General features: G+C 44.5%; 1 long non-coding RNA gene across 1 annotated transcript in view; it reads left to right on the top strand.

Moving 5' to 3' along the window:
• The first annotated feature begins 5,798 nt into the window (after positions 1–5,798).
• The window catches only part of LOC139069996 (uncharacterized), a 210,414-nt gene continuing 203,092 nt past the window's right edge, over positions 5,799–13,120 (top strand). The window contains exon 1 of the long non-coding RNA XR_011520659.1: positions 5,799–6,228. This is a non-coding gene — a long non-coding RNA (uncharacterized lncRNA). The remainder of the gene's footprint in view (positions 6,229–13,120) is intronic.

Below are 13,120 nucleotides of genomic sequence, written 5' to 3'. Positions count from 1 at the left end.
GCTTGTTTTGCAGTTAGCAGCCTGCAGCCTGCAGCCATTGAAGGATGTGCATGGTGCAGTGGGTGATCAGAAAGTCTGAAATTGGCCCAGAGAGAGCTCTGCTGTCAGGGTAAAAAAAGACCAGGACACTGAAGAAAAGACATGGAAAATGCCATCCCCTGCTGGGTGAATGAATACTCGAGTTTCCCTGTGAACTTTTGGTCACACAGTTCGTATCACAGCATCAGCAAAAAGCTTTCTTAAAGGCAAAAGTTCTTTACTTAAAAAATAAAATAAAAAATCACAATTTTAGGGTGACTTTTCAAAACCAAAACACAAACAAACCAAATGCAACCAGTGTGAAAGCAGAAAATCCACCCCCAAAAGGTTTCTCATCAAAAAAGTCCACAAAGAGGTATTTCTGTCACCCTTTGATTGGAAACAACCGCATAGGTCCTCTCCCCGTCTGCAGTTAAAACACTATGTTATCTTTCACGAGCCGTGGCCGGCACTCGTCCCCGTGACTGTTTGACGACCGGCTACAGAATGGCACCATTTAAGAGATGAAAGAGCAGCCGTGGAAAATGTTGTAAAACATCTGCGAAGACAAAAAACCGTGGGAGAATACAACAAAGGCAGCGTAAGGAAGCGTCTGACTCAGCATCTAAAGTGGAGTCATCAGTACGAGTGGGCTGTGTTAAATTATTTACTCCCGGATCAGACTCCGTTTAATTAGCTCTTGTTCTTCCAGTGTAATCTCTTGGCCAGGGTGTTAGTTTTGAACCGTTAGGGCGAGGAGGCATCAGATGTTGGCCTGCTGTGTGATCACAGCGGGGTCCCAGTAGAGGACACAGGGACACGTCCTGTTGGCTGGCTACAGCTGCTGCTAACTGCACCAGCAGGGCACGGCTGCAGACCCCTGTGACTTCTAAAGTCCTGCTAACATGCTGCTGTAACTTTTTATGCCGTCACCTCATTTACTGGCCCGTAAACACATTATACTACTATATGTCTGCTGTTGAGGATGCGTCTGAGCATCACTCCTCCCTCCCCTCTTTCAGGATTAGTGGCAGCATCTTTAGGACTTTCTGGAAATGATAGTGGATAAGCTCTGCCTCTAAGTATTGTGTTGCCCAAGGCTAGTTAAGAGGAACTGCCAGCTGCCAGAGGATCCAATTTCAGGCCATTTCCCCTCCCCTAAAAAAAATTGTCTGAAGTGGAAAATCACACCTGATGGCCCACTAGCATGGCTTTCAAGGCGCGAGATGGTATGGGAGTCTTTGTTCAAATCAATTTTCAGAAAGAAAAAAGTTTTTTTTTATATGAATTATTTAGAAATGGTTGGACCAAAGTTGGAATGGGCGTTGGTGTCCTTCTAGTGAAAAACCACATTTCATTTTTCACACAAAGTCAGCCATTTTTTCCCCTCGCGCTGTCAGATCGACGTGAATCTGCCAGTGGAGGACACAGAATTCATTTTAAGCTGCACTCCCATGATGTGCAGCCAGAGCTGAGGTACACACTTTGATTTGTGACATGCAGAGAAACGGGAGGGAGACGATGAGGAAGAGGAAGAAGAAGAAATGTGGTGTCCCGCTGTGGTAATTTGCCTTGGGTCTTATAGAGCTTACTAGCACTGCTGGCAGAGTCATATGCAGGGCCGATATGGGAAAAGGAGAAGATGTGGCAACAGTAAGAGGAGCCAGCAGAGTCACAAGTGTTTAGGCTTTACCTTCCAGCTTCAGAGGACATAAAGAGTGAGACGGAGGGAAGGCTGGGAGTCGAGTAGGGTTTAACTAATACTCAAACAAAGAGCTAACGGCGTGCATGCGCACCTGCTCACGAACACACATCGTTTAATGTGGGCTGAGGTCAGTTTTTATGGGTGTGTAGCAGTTTTGTGCACACATAAGTGCCTGTGACACCTTTGGCAGTGCCAAGAGCTCACACATCAGCCAGCGTTGACAGCATGCCTGGCACATGCCTGAGGGGCTGGGAAACTTCCCTTCTATAATTGCATCCCATGTCATCCTATGACAAGTTAGGCTCAAGCAGCAAGGGAGCTCACTAATCACCGGCCAGCCCTCCTCCATATCCTTTAGCCCCTCACTCCCCGCCCATCCACGCTTTTCACACAAAAAAGAGCACACTCCCAATCAAGCGATCTGTTGTTTGCATCTGTTGAGGTAGCACCCCTGAGCGAGCCATTACATCCACTTCTCAGCACCTGATGCCATCAGCATGACTCAACAGTCAAAGCAGCTCTGTCTCATTAGTCCTGTTCTTTAAGAGTATCTGTTAATGAAGCAATTTCCCTCGTATACCATCTGTTAGTCTCACCGGCGCGCTGTAGCTGACACATTTTACTCATTTAATGTTAATTACAGCAAATTTGTTGAAGTTAGAGGGGGATGAGAATGATTTTTCTCCTGCTCTCTTGCAGGATTGCTAGCTGGGGATTCATGAGCTCCATCACACCTCCCAGAAACAGGGACAGTGATACAGAAAGTATCCACGGGCATTTCAACAATGCACCATTTGTGATTTGAGACGAGAAGGAGATTTGTAACAAATTAATGTGGAAAGTTTGTGGAAGCCCGCATAGCCTTTGGTGTGAGATATCAGTGTGTGTGTGTGTGTACGTGTGTGTGACCACATCTTTGATCTGGGGGTGAATGATGTGTGTGAGTAAGTGAGAAAGTGAGCGACATGGTGCGAGTGCCTCCTGCCTCCTGCAGATTGAGGTGAGAGCAGCCAGGTGGGGCTCGGTCGTGTCTGTGCACCGCAGTAACTGGATGTGATGGGTGGCCTCTGGGGATCTCTGCCTTAGAAGTGCTAAACGAGTGAAGCAGAGCAATCACACTGTTCCTTGGTGTGTGTGTGTGTGTGTGTGTGTGTGTGTGTGTGTGTGTGTATGTGTATGATAGTCCGTTAGCTTTACTGTTGACACTGACTCTTAGTGGGTGTGTGTGTCTCCTGTAAAGGACGCTGCATTTATCCCTTGAATAAATGACAGTGAGATGGATGGAAGACACAAACCTTTATTTTTTAAATGTAAACGTGTTAAACGTTGCCAGGTAACAAGTCTTTTAAATGACAAATCTCCAACATGGGTGCTGGTGCAGGTCGGTGCGGTGACTTTGAGTGCAGGCGACAGCCCGCTTATGGTGGAGCTCCTGTAGCGTGACTCCGGTGGTGACACTGGTTCCAGTGGAGATTCTGTGACCTGCTGCACCCTAAAGTAGGGCTGCTCGATTATGGCAAAAATAATAATCACGACTATTGTGACTGAAATTGAGATCTCGATTATTCAAGACGTTTTTCAATTTATGTTGATTTTATTTGTTTTTATTCAGTCATAAAATTGCTCAGGACACAATCAGGACAAAAATAAATAAGAAACAATATGATCACTAAAATAACTCCTGATTCCCAGTATAAAAAGACCAATATACTTATAGCTCATAGTCTATGACCCAAGGGCTATAGACCTTGGTTTAACTCATTTAAGTCTAACCAGTACAGACCTAAATACCAATATCTTGCAAATACTGACAGCAAGAATTATACAGTGGCATTTATAACAAATAGATGCAAATAAATTGATGTTCACAAAATGTTGCATAACATTTACTGAGTCATGTCAAGGTGCTGTAGGAGAACACACTAGCACCATGTCCTCAGAGAGATTAGTTATTAGTTATCAGCGTGAGGAACTTATTTCTACCTTATTTATAAACTATTTATTTACAAGTTCATCAGTTAATGTAATAATTGTCCCAACCACAGCTGCACCCCCCACCCCCCAACCCGGTCTCACAGCAATCAGGGGCAAGCTGCACGTATGTTTAGCGCGCCGCACGCGCACATTTAGCCGTTTTTAGCAGCTCAGGAGTCCGCAGGTACACTGTGTGTCACTAATCCAACAGGGAGCCGGCTCCGAGAGCCGTTTCTTTAGCGACTGACACATCACTACATCATTCCCTTTCCTAATGTCCTGAAGAACGGTCCGGAGCGCAGGCGGAGTGTTTAGCTAACCTGCAGGAAATGTCGACGACAGTAGCTAAGGGTTACCAGAGACGTTTCTGAGGTGTTCGCTAGGTACTTTTAAGATTGAAAAAGTCAAGAAGGGGGTCTGAAAAGCTTTTAGAAATAGCGTCAAAGTCGCTAAGTTGGCAATACTGAGGAGCGCTTCATTTGCAACTCGGGGCAGCGCAAGTGGGAGGAGGAAATAATCGGCTTGTTTTGTTTTTATAATCGTTCAAAACTCAGATCGTAATCGTGATTAAAATTCGATTAATTGAGCAGCCCTACCTTAAAGCACCTCCACCCACCATGCCTCGATGTGATTGTCAGCCCGAATCCTCAGACAGGCCAAACTGCCCGTGCACCCTTCATTAAGCAAATGGAAGTGACATAATTCAATTAACAAGTAAAACATTCTCCTCTCTTGAGAGGAGAAAGTGTTTGTGTACATTTCTATGGCGTGGGCAGTAGTCTTAATTTTGGCCCCCATACCGCGCCATACGTTTCTGCTTTTTGCACACCAGCTGTGACTCTCGTGTCATCATGCGTGCATGTATATTACACATGCACCCTGCTAAACTAGCTGAAAGGAAAACACGTGTGTGTGTGTGTGTGTGTCACAGCCAGGTTGTGTTCTTGCCGTGGGCAGACCGAAGCCCTGGAGGTGACATGGCCGAGGCCTCCCGAGGACCCACCACCGCCCTTGTGTACCACCCGAGCTGAGGTGAATGTCTCCTAGCCACTCCATCAAGCAGCCCCCCCCCCCCCCCCACCACCACCACCACCACCACCCCCCACACCCAGGGGAACACCAGCCAATGAATTACAGATTAGATCATTGTTACAGGATCATAACAGTGATCTAATTGCCAATTTCTCTTTTTAATTGAATTTGGTGGAGTGAAGAGGACGGAGATGGGATTCATGGGACATAGTGTGGAGCCGATTGGAGCCGGTCTGTTGTTGACCGGGCTCAACACTTAATGAGGGGGAAAAAAAGCGCCGCTTGACATTCGGCTGCAAACTGGGCGTCAACTGCAGAAATGTCAGGCTTAATATCCTTGACAGTGGCTCTTGTTTGGACCAAATCTTGTTTTTGAAATGTTTTGGGTGTGGAGTCACTAAAATTAGTGGGATTGTATTGACAGCACCATGAATCACAGTTAAATTAGTGTAACCAGGGTGCAGGCAGAGCTCTGCTTCTAATCTCATCTGGTCTCGTGTCTGCTGAGATGTTTGTGCCTTTGGAGCAAGCAGCTGCAGCCCAAACCTCTGGCCTGCTGCTCCCTGACCCGGGAGGAGCTGATTAGAGATAGTTTCTCCATGCCCTCACCCTGTCTCCTCCACCCTGTGTCCAGTCAGATCATAAATGAGCTCTACAGTGTTTTCTGATTATAGCTGGGCAAAATTAGAGGAGCTACGTTAGCCCACGTGTCGTCCTCAGCCTTGCTTGAGAGCTGACAAGCCCAATACATCTGCTGTGGATATGGTAATAGAGATGGGGAGGGGATGTGGCTGAGTTGGATGAGGGGTGATGTGTGTGTGTGTGTGTGTGTGTGTGTAGCTGTGTGAATGGGGGGGGGTGGGGTGGGGGTTCTCCTTCTGTTTCCTGTTCCTCAGTACCTGTCACTGATGAGGAGCCAAGGAGAAGCTTCAGCTTGAAGCTGTCATCAGCCCTCTGAACATGTCTGCCTCTCTCTATCAATTCTCCCTCCTCCGTGTGTGTGTGTGTGTGTGTGTGTGTGTGTGTGTGTGTGTGTGTGTGTGTGTGTGTGTGTGTGTGTGTGTGTGTGTGTGTGTGTGTGTGTGAGATGAGTGTTGTGTTTCTGCAGGAAGCGTTCTGAAGGTGTTTGAATCGGAGAAGCCAGCACACGGACTGGGATGCGGGCAGCCTGCCGCCTCTTACACCACCGAGACCAACGCTCCCTCTCCCGGACTGACAGGCCAATCACAAGCCACCGCTCGCCCTCCCTCCATCCATTCTCTGCTCCTCCTCCTCCTCTTCCTCTCTCTTCCTCTCTCCCTCTGTCTCCCTCTCTCTCCTTGGTTTCATTCCTTAGCGCTCAATCCGTGTATACCCTCCTCCTCCTCCTCTTCCTCCTCCACCTCCTCCTCCTCACACCTTTTGGTCAGAAGAGGAAGAGGAAGCCCAGCCCAGGGAGAGATGCTGAGAGGATGAAACACTGACACACCGGCAGACCACAGGGAAACAAGAGCACAACTGTGAGTACAGCAGTCCTTTCACCTCTCACTCAGGCTCAACGCTGTCACACACACTCTGTGTCACACACACACACACACACACACACACACACACACACACACACACACACACACACACACGTGTCCAGCGCTTTTACTTCAAACACTTCGCTGACTTCTCTCCACACCATCCATCCTCGGCTCAAGTGTCTTTTTCAGGCAGGCAGAAATAGAAATCAAAGACTTGCAGTTTTCCTTTAATGTTCGCCGTGTGTTTCTGTTTGTCTGCTGCTGATTCTGAGCTGCATGTGTGTGCGTGTTTACAACAGGATGCAAACAAAAACAGCCCCTTTACTCCTCACCCATTTGGAACCGTGTCGTGCTTTCTCTGAGAACTAAACCTGAAAAGTTACAATTCCTTCATCTGATGTGGATGAAGATAAAAACAGAAAACGGTGTGAGGTCAGACGGGAACGCTGTTGTTTAAATATTCTTATGGGCAATAAAAGAAAGTGGGATCACCACATGAGGGAAGCTTCCCTATCTCCCATCTTATAAGCTGCTGTAAGCCAATAGATGCCTGAGGGGGGGTTAAGGAAGAGGGCATACTTTCTTCTGAATGGCACAAGCCCTCCTGAGCCATTCCTGCTGATTATTTAGCTCTCGGCCACGGTCTGCATGTCACGCCGTTTACGCCACACACTATTTTTTGATTATTCTCCTGGTTCATCTCTGGCTGAGGCGATTTCCTATTTCCTTCTCCCATTTCAACAGTGGGTAGTATAATATGATAGCGGGGATGTGCAGCCAGTGGATCTGCACAGAGGACGCAGATTGCATTTCCTCTGGAGAATGTTTTTGCTGAATTAAAGGCACTGGAGGGCTGCTCGGCTGTTGTCATCAGCTTTACTAGTAACGCCGGCACAGGGGTGGGGGTGGGGGGGTTGTTTACAGCAACACTCTGATTTAAAGAGCTCCCATTGGCCCCCAACGCCACAGCTGCACAGCTCTGCTGGCCCGTCTCATTCCAGGTTAAATCACAAAGCGCCTCACTTGATTTCACAATCTGATGAGCAAGTGTAGAAGATGAGCACATATATATGTTAAACACCCCGCAGCGCATTAGATTTGTTTTTCCACTGCCAACTCCTGAAGTGAAACATTAAATATTTGCATTTTTATGATCACAATTGAATTCCTAGAGTTGTTATAACTTTCATTTTTGCAGCGACCCTTTCTGTCATTTAAAAAGCCAACCGTTAATTTCTGATTTTAACGATTTTCTGCTGCCAACGGTGATAGTTTTCATCTTTTCCGAGTTGCTGAATCTAAATGAGGGATTGATTTTGACTGTTGGAAATGTGCAGGGCTCTCGGGATCCACCGAGGCTCCGCTGGCCAGAGTGTCAGCAAAAGTGAATGAAAAGCCTGAGATTGACATCCTTGCCTGGCCGGCCTTGGTGCGTTTCCCCGGCCCTCGTGGTTTAAACACGTGCAGACACGATGCTAATCCAAGGTAAACAGGACAATTACGCATCCTGTCCTCTGCCTGCTTTCAGCTGGTAAACTTTACTGAAGAACAGATGATTAGTCTATAGTTTAAATGCAGATGTTGGATTTACAGACTGCGCTTGTGTCTACAGTGGAGGAAGATTACAAAAGCTACATCACAAAGTGTAATCCAAACTCTCAATTAATGCAACTTTCATGTCCGAGTTGCCCGTGGCCTTCATGTGGAATTTATCATGTAAATGCAGAAAGCCTGTCTGCTCCCGACAGAGTCGTTGACCATTTAGACGGGGCTTTTCCTCGTTGCGTGTGTCATTGTGGAGAAACATATTGGAGGAAATGTTATTAGGTTTTTATGCAAGGAAACATGTTGTTTTTCACGGTGAAGCAGATACCCCATAGGTCCTGTTAGCTTAAGTCTCTGATCTTTGCAATTATTAAACGGCTTGTAAATGCCAAATAAGCTGCTGTCACGCCATAAATATTAGCGTCCGCTTGTGTGTATGCACCTATTGAGTAGGCAGCTGGTAACCAGTGTTGATCATCAGTGTAGATCCTTACAAAGTGAGGACCGGATAGTCTTTCCTCTCTCCCCGAAGGCTCAATTACACAGCATGCACAAGCAAAAGGGGGGATGGAGATCAGCTTCTGACAAGGTTGAATTATGTGTCAGCTTCAAATCATTTATTCAGCCATGTCTGAATGTATAAAGAAAGACACATTCAGGAAGTCAACACATTCTGTATGCCACAGCTTTTCAGGTATTTTGTTCAGATACATAGCTGATTAAATGATGTGCAGTGGGGGAGGAGGTTTAGTTCCTCCTGCAGTTTAGCTTTTAGCTGTTTTGTTTTTAATAAAATCTGGATTCTAATATTCACACATCGATGAAAGCACAATTTCTATTTTCTGATAGCAGCTGCAAAACCATCTTTTTTTTTTTTGCTGCCGAGTTTAAAAGTTGATGCAGTTGTTGGTTTGTTTATATTCTCAGACAATGGAAGACATCCTATTCAGAGCACTGCAAACACCCTGGTCCGATGATGACGGACGTGCGTTCCAAATATTGGTGATATTTTTCGCCCTGTTGATGGCCGGCCAGAAACCAGGAGTGATTTGATGAGAGATTCTGAGTCAGAGAGAGGGAGGAAATGATTGCAGGGTGAAAAATATAGTTGATAAAATACAGTCAGGTTATGGTGAAACTCCCAGCTGCTGTTGTTTTCTGGAGACACACACACACACACACACACACACACACACACACACACACACACACACACACACACACACACCACCGTGTGATAAAAAGGCAGTCAACCAGCTCTTGTACAACTAGCTCATTGATGTTTTTAAAGAGCAAATTGCAGGTTAAATTTAATTAGAATTTCATATAAAATGCTGTTCAAAAATACTATTTGAAAAGTTTATTGTGTGTACTTTGTTATAGAATACATAACGGCCTCTTATTTATAGAAAAACGAGGTCCTCTTAACCTCTGACGTAAGGAGGGGCAGTTAAAAGCTGGTCCTGCTTCAAGCTCAGTGCGGTAAGTAGTTCGTTTTCAGGTAGAGAGGTAGTGTTCTCGAGTCAGTGTGTGTGTGTGTGTGTGTGTGTGTGTGTGTGTGTGTGTGTGTGTGTGTGTGTGTGTGTGTGTGTGTGTGTGTGTGTGTGTGTGTGTGTGTGTGTGTGTGTGTGTGTGTGTGTGTGTTCACTAGTTTAGCGTTGTGTTCATTTTTCTTAAAAATAATAAACTATTGGGATTGTGGAGGCTGTACAATCTCCAGCGGGTCCGGACATCGAGTCAACGAATTTCCAATTAAAATAATGAACGACACTATCTTTTGTTCCTGGTGCGTTCTGTGCAGCTGATAACACACGGTGCACATTTCAGACCGGAGGTTTACGATCCCAGTAATGTGATGGGAGTTCAACATGTCTCCCATCCTCCAAAGCCCTGTGGCAGAGTTTTGAAAAATACCTGCAGGCTCCTGGAGCCAAAATCAGTGTTGGAGCCAGCTCAACGAGGTCTGTGCTGAGCTCCAGAAGAGGATGCAGAGCTTTTAAAAATCCCTGACGGACCAGGGAGGCTGGTTTCTGGTTGGGAACTGGCTCAGAACTACCAGCCCCAAACTCCAGAAGGGGATGGGTGGCTTTTAAAAGTTTCTAGCGAGCTAGGGAAGCTGGTTTCTGGGTCAGACCCAGGTCTGAACCGCTGTCCCTTAACAGGATGACAGTTGTCTCCCCTTCTCTCTAAAGTGCTAAGCTAGGTTACGTGAAAGGATCTTGACGAGTATGAAACGCCTTACAAACGCTCATTATTATTGTCATGAATGAATGTTCTTTTGACTGACCAGTAATATTTTTAAGTGTCTGCTACATGACAATAATCTGTGCACCAGTGTGGTGTTAGCACACGAGTTTAAGCTAGCTAGCGAAGATTGTTCACTCACCTGCTCTCACCACAGAACCTCCTAATATCACAGCTAAATCTCTCTCCATGGTCCATCGCTTCTCCTTCTGGCTTGTCTCTGCCCTCTGGGACGTGCAGCAGGCTCATATACACAATAAGTATAATCATAAACATTTAAAGTTTCCTCTACATATTTTACTCTGGAGTCAAGCTAACACGTTTCCCTTGGCCTACCTCAATCTGGTTTGGCAGAAAAAAAATCTTCTCACAAAAACAATTCCCAAATCCTAAATAATTTATGTATGTGTACATTTTTATTTAGAATGAGTTCCTATTATGTTTCTCTAAATATTTGTTCAAGGGAGGCTCTAGCCTGCAATATGCTCTTTTATTTAAGAGGCTAGGTCAGCCTACCCCACCTCTCGGTCAGAGCTCCATCCAGTCGGACCACTACAGAGCAACGAATGAGAAGAAAGCATCCTTGGGAACAACGCCAGCGCTCGGCCTATTCCTGCTCCAACAAAACATGTGTACAATAGTGTTTTAGGCAATTCGACTGTTGTAGCTATTGGCCTTGGTAGTCTAGTGGATTAAGCATCTGATTTTCATCTTGTTTTGTTTTGTTTTGAATCAGCTTCTGCCATGTCGCATTCTGTAAGTCTGAGTTGTAGTGATGCTTATGATTTCTAAGGTGTGGTGGCCATCTTGAATTTGTTTGCCTCCTAAAGCTAATAAGTTGTGTATTTACATCCAGTAATTACAGTCTGATAGTTTCATTAAAATCCACCCAGTTGTTCAGGAGAAAATTTGCTAACAGACAACTGAGACTGACTCCAAAACCAATACCAACATTAAAAGTTCATTAAGGTTGAAAAAGACAAAAATCTCACATATAATAATTCTCAGAGTAGTTTTCGAGGAAGTCTCTTAGCTTCTGACACCAAATTTGAGCTTTAAATTAATGCTGCAAATGTCTTTATTTGTTAATGTTGATTAGCAGTGGCGGTCATGATGGATGGAGTTAACTCCAGTAATGAATTCATGAGAAATTTTGGAGTAGGCCAATATATTTATTTGTTTATATGTGTAACCCTAATGAATATTTTTTAATTGGACTTAATTTACTTGCACCCTGTTCTGTGAGCTACACAAACAGAAGAAGCTTCTCCTTTGATGGGCGCCCGTTCTATAAATTTTAGCAGAAGTAACTCTGTCACATTTCTAAACCTCAGGCTTGTTTCATTCCTAACATCATATTTTATTTTTGGGGAAATGGTCCTGACTGTACAAGCTGCAATCACTGTGCCAAGGGAGTGTGTTTCTATGGTTTCCATGTCATCGTCAGTCATTTTTATCCAAAAATCAAAAACTCATCATGATGGATTATATCTCTGGCATCACAAAAATCCCTTTTCCCACTGAAAAAACGAGGAAAATGCAATGCATTTTATGAAACACAATAACGTGGTGACGTGACGTGTAGCAATGAAGCCACACTGGATGTTTTATTTAGTAATTTTGATGGATTCTTCATAAGATTCCTGTCGGATTCATCTTCTTTGTGGGGATTGATGCAGCTTCTGTCAAAAATAGACCAGGTGCATATTTTTAGTGTAGAGGTGCTCTAAAAATATATTGATGTTTGTCGGTGGAGCTGTTGTGACTGAGTTCTGAGGACGTTTTGGCTGCACAGGCTCAATTTAGCACAACAATGTGAACACAGAAACATAGCTGGAAAGTGGTGGTTTAGCTTGTGCATCAAGCATCTCAGCATCTGCAGCGTAGACTGAATGATCAGGCTTGTCATGTGTGTAAGAAGTCCTTTTAAGGTGGAGATGTATGGCCACATAATTTACAATAGAGTTAACCATCATAAAGAAAAAATATACTGGGCTGTTTTGTATATATATAAAACAACCCTGTATATTTTTTGACCTAATCACTGAGCTTGTTTGTTAAACATACCTATTAAACATACCTAGGATGCATTAAACGACAATCACAAAACAGTCTAATGTCCTGGTCATGTTGGAAGGAAGGTTACGTTGAAACCATTTTTTTTCAGTCTGCTGGAGGGATTTTCTCCTTTAAAAAATGCTGAAGAGGGATGTAGTCTCTGTTTACAACCTTTACAGCCAATCAACGTTTCCAATCAGGAAAAACTAATCCTGCATTTGTTACTCGGCACTGGCAGCAAAAACCAGCAGCTTTGTGGACAAAATGAAAGCCAGTGAAGGAAGCAGCCTAGAAGCAAAATAAAATAAAATTACTTTTGTTTTACTCTATTATCAGGTAAAGAAAGCAAGAGGCTAATGCTAAGCTAACAAGGCTTTTACAGCAGAACTGTTTGTTTTGATACATGGACTGCAGTACCCAAAACTGACCAGAGGAGGTCATTCTTGCTTAATTAGTATATGTAGAAGAAGAAGAAGAAGAAAACAAAATTTCTATAGCGTCTTTCGAGATAAAAATCACGAGGCGCTTCACAAAAACAAAAAAAAATGTAAAAATATAAAAATTAATTTGGAAAATGGTTAAGAAAATATTTAAAATGAGCAAAAAATAGACAATTGTGATTAAAAAATGTTAAGAAAGAGAGAGAGTGAATAGGAAAGAAGGAAATCAGTGGATCTTGAAGAAGGTAGAATAGGTGGGGAGAGCAGAATAGAGAGTGGTGAAGAAGGTCAAAAGCCAGCCTTAACAAGTGAGTATTCAGCTGTTTTTTTAAAAGGAGGCCACGGAGTCCACTGATCTCAGGCTCAGGGGGAGAGAGTTCCAGAGTCTGGGGGCCACAGCAGCAGATGATCTGTCACCTTTGGTCTTTAGCCTGGTGCTGCACAACCAGTAGGCTTTGGTCACTGGACCTCAGGGACCTGCTGGGGGTGTAGGGACTAAGAAGATCACCAATGTAAGATGGTGCTTGTCCATGTAAGGCCCTATAGACCAGAACCAGGATCTTGAAATGAACCCTGAAGTTGACTGGCAGCCAGTG

The sequence above is a fragment of the Nothobranchius furzeri genome, chromosome 5, assembly GCF_043380555.1.
Source record: "Nothobranchius furzeri strain GRZ-AD chromosome 5, NfurGRZ-RIMD1, whole genome shotgun sequence".
In the NCBI taxonomy this organism is placed as follows: domain Eukaryota; kingdom Metazoa; phylum Chordata; class Actinopteri; order Cyprinodontiformes; family Nothobranchiidae; genus Nothobranchius; species Nothobranchius furzeri.
The sequence above is the reverse complement of the archived record's forward strand: the minus strand, read 5'-3'. Positions and strand labels throughout refer to the sequence as shown.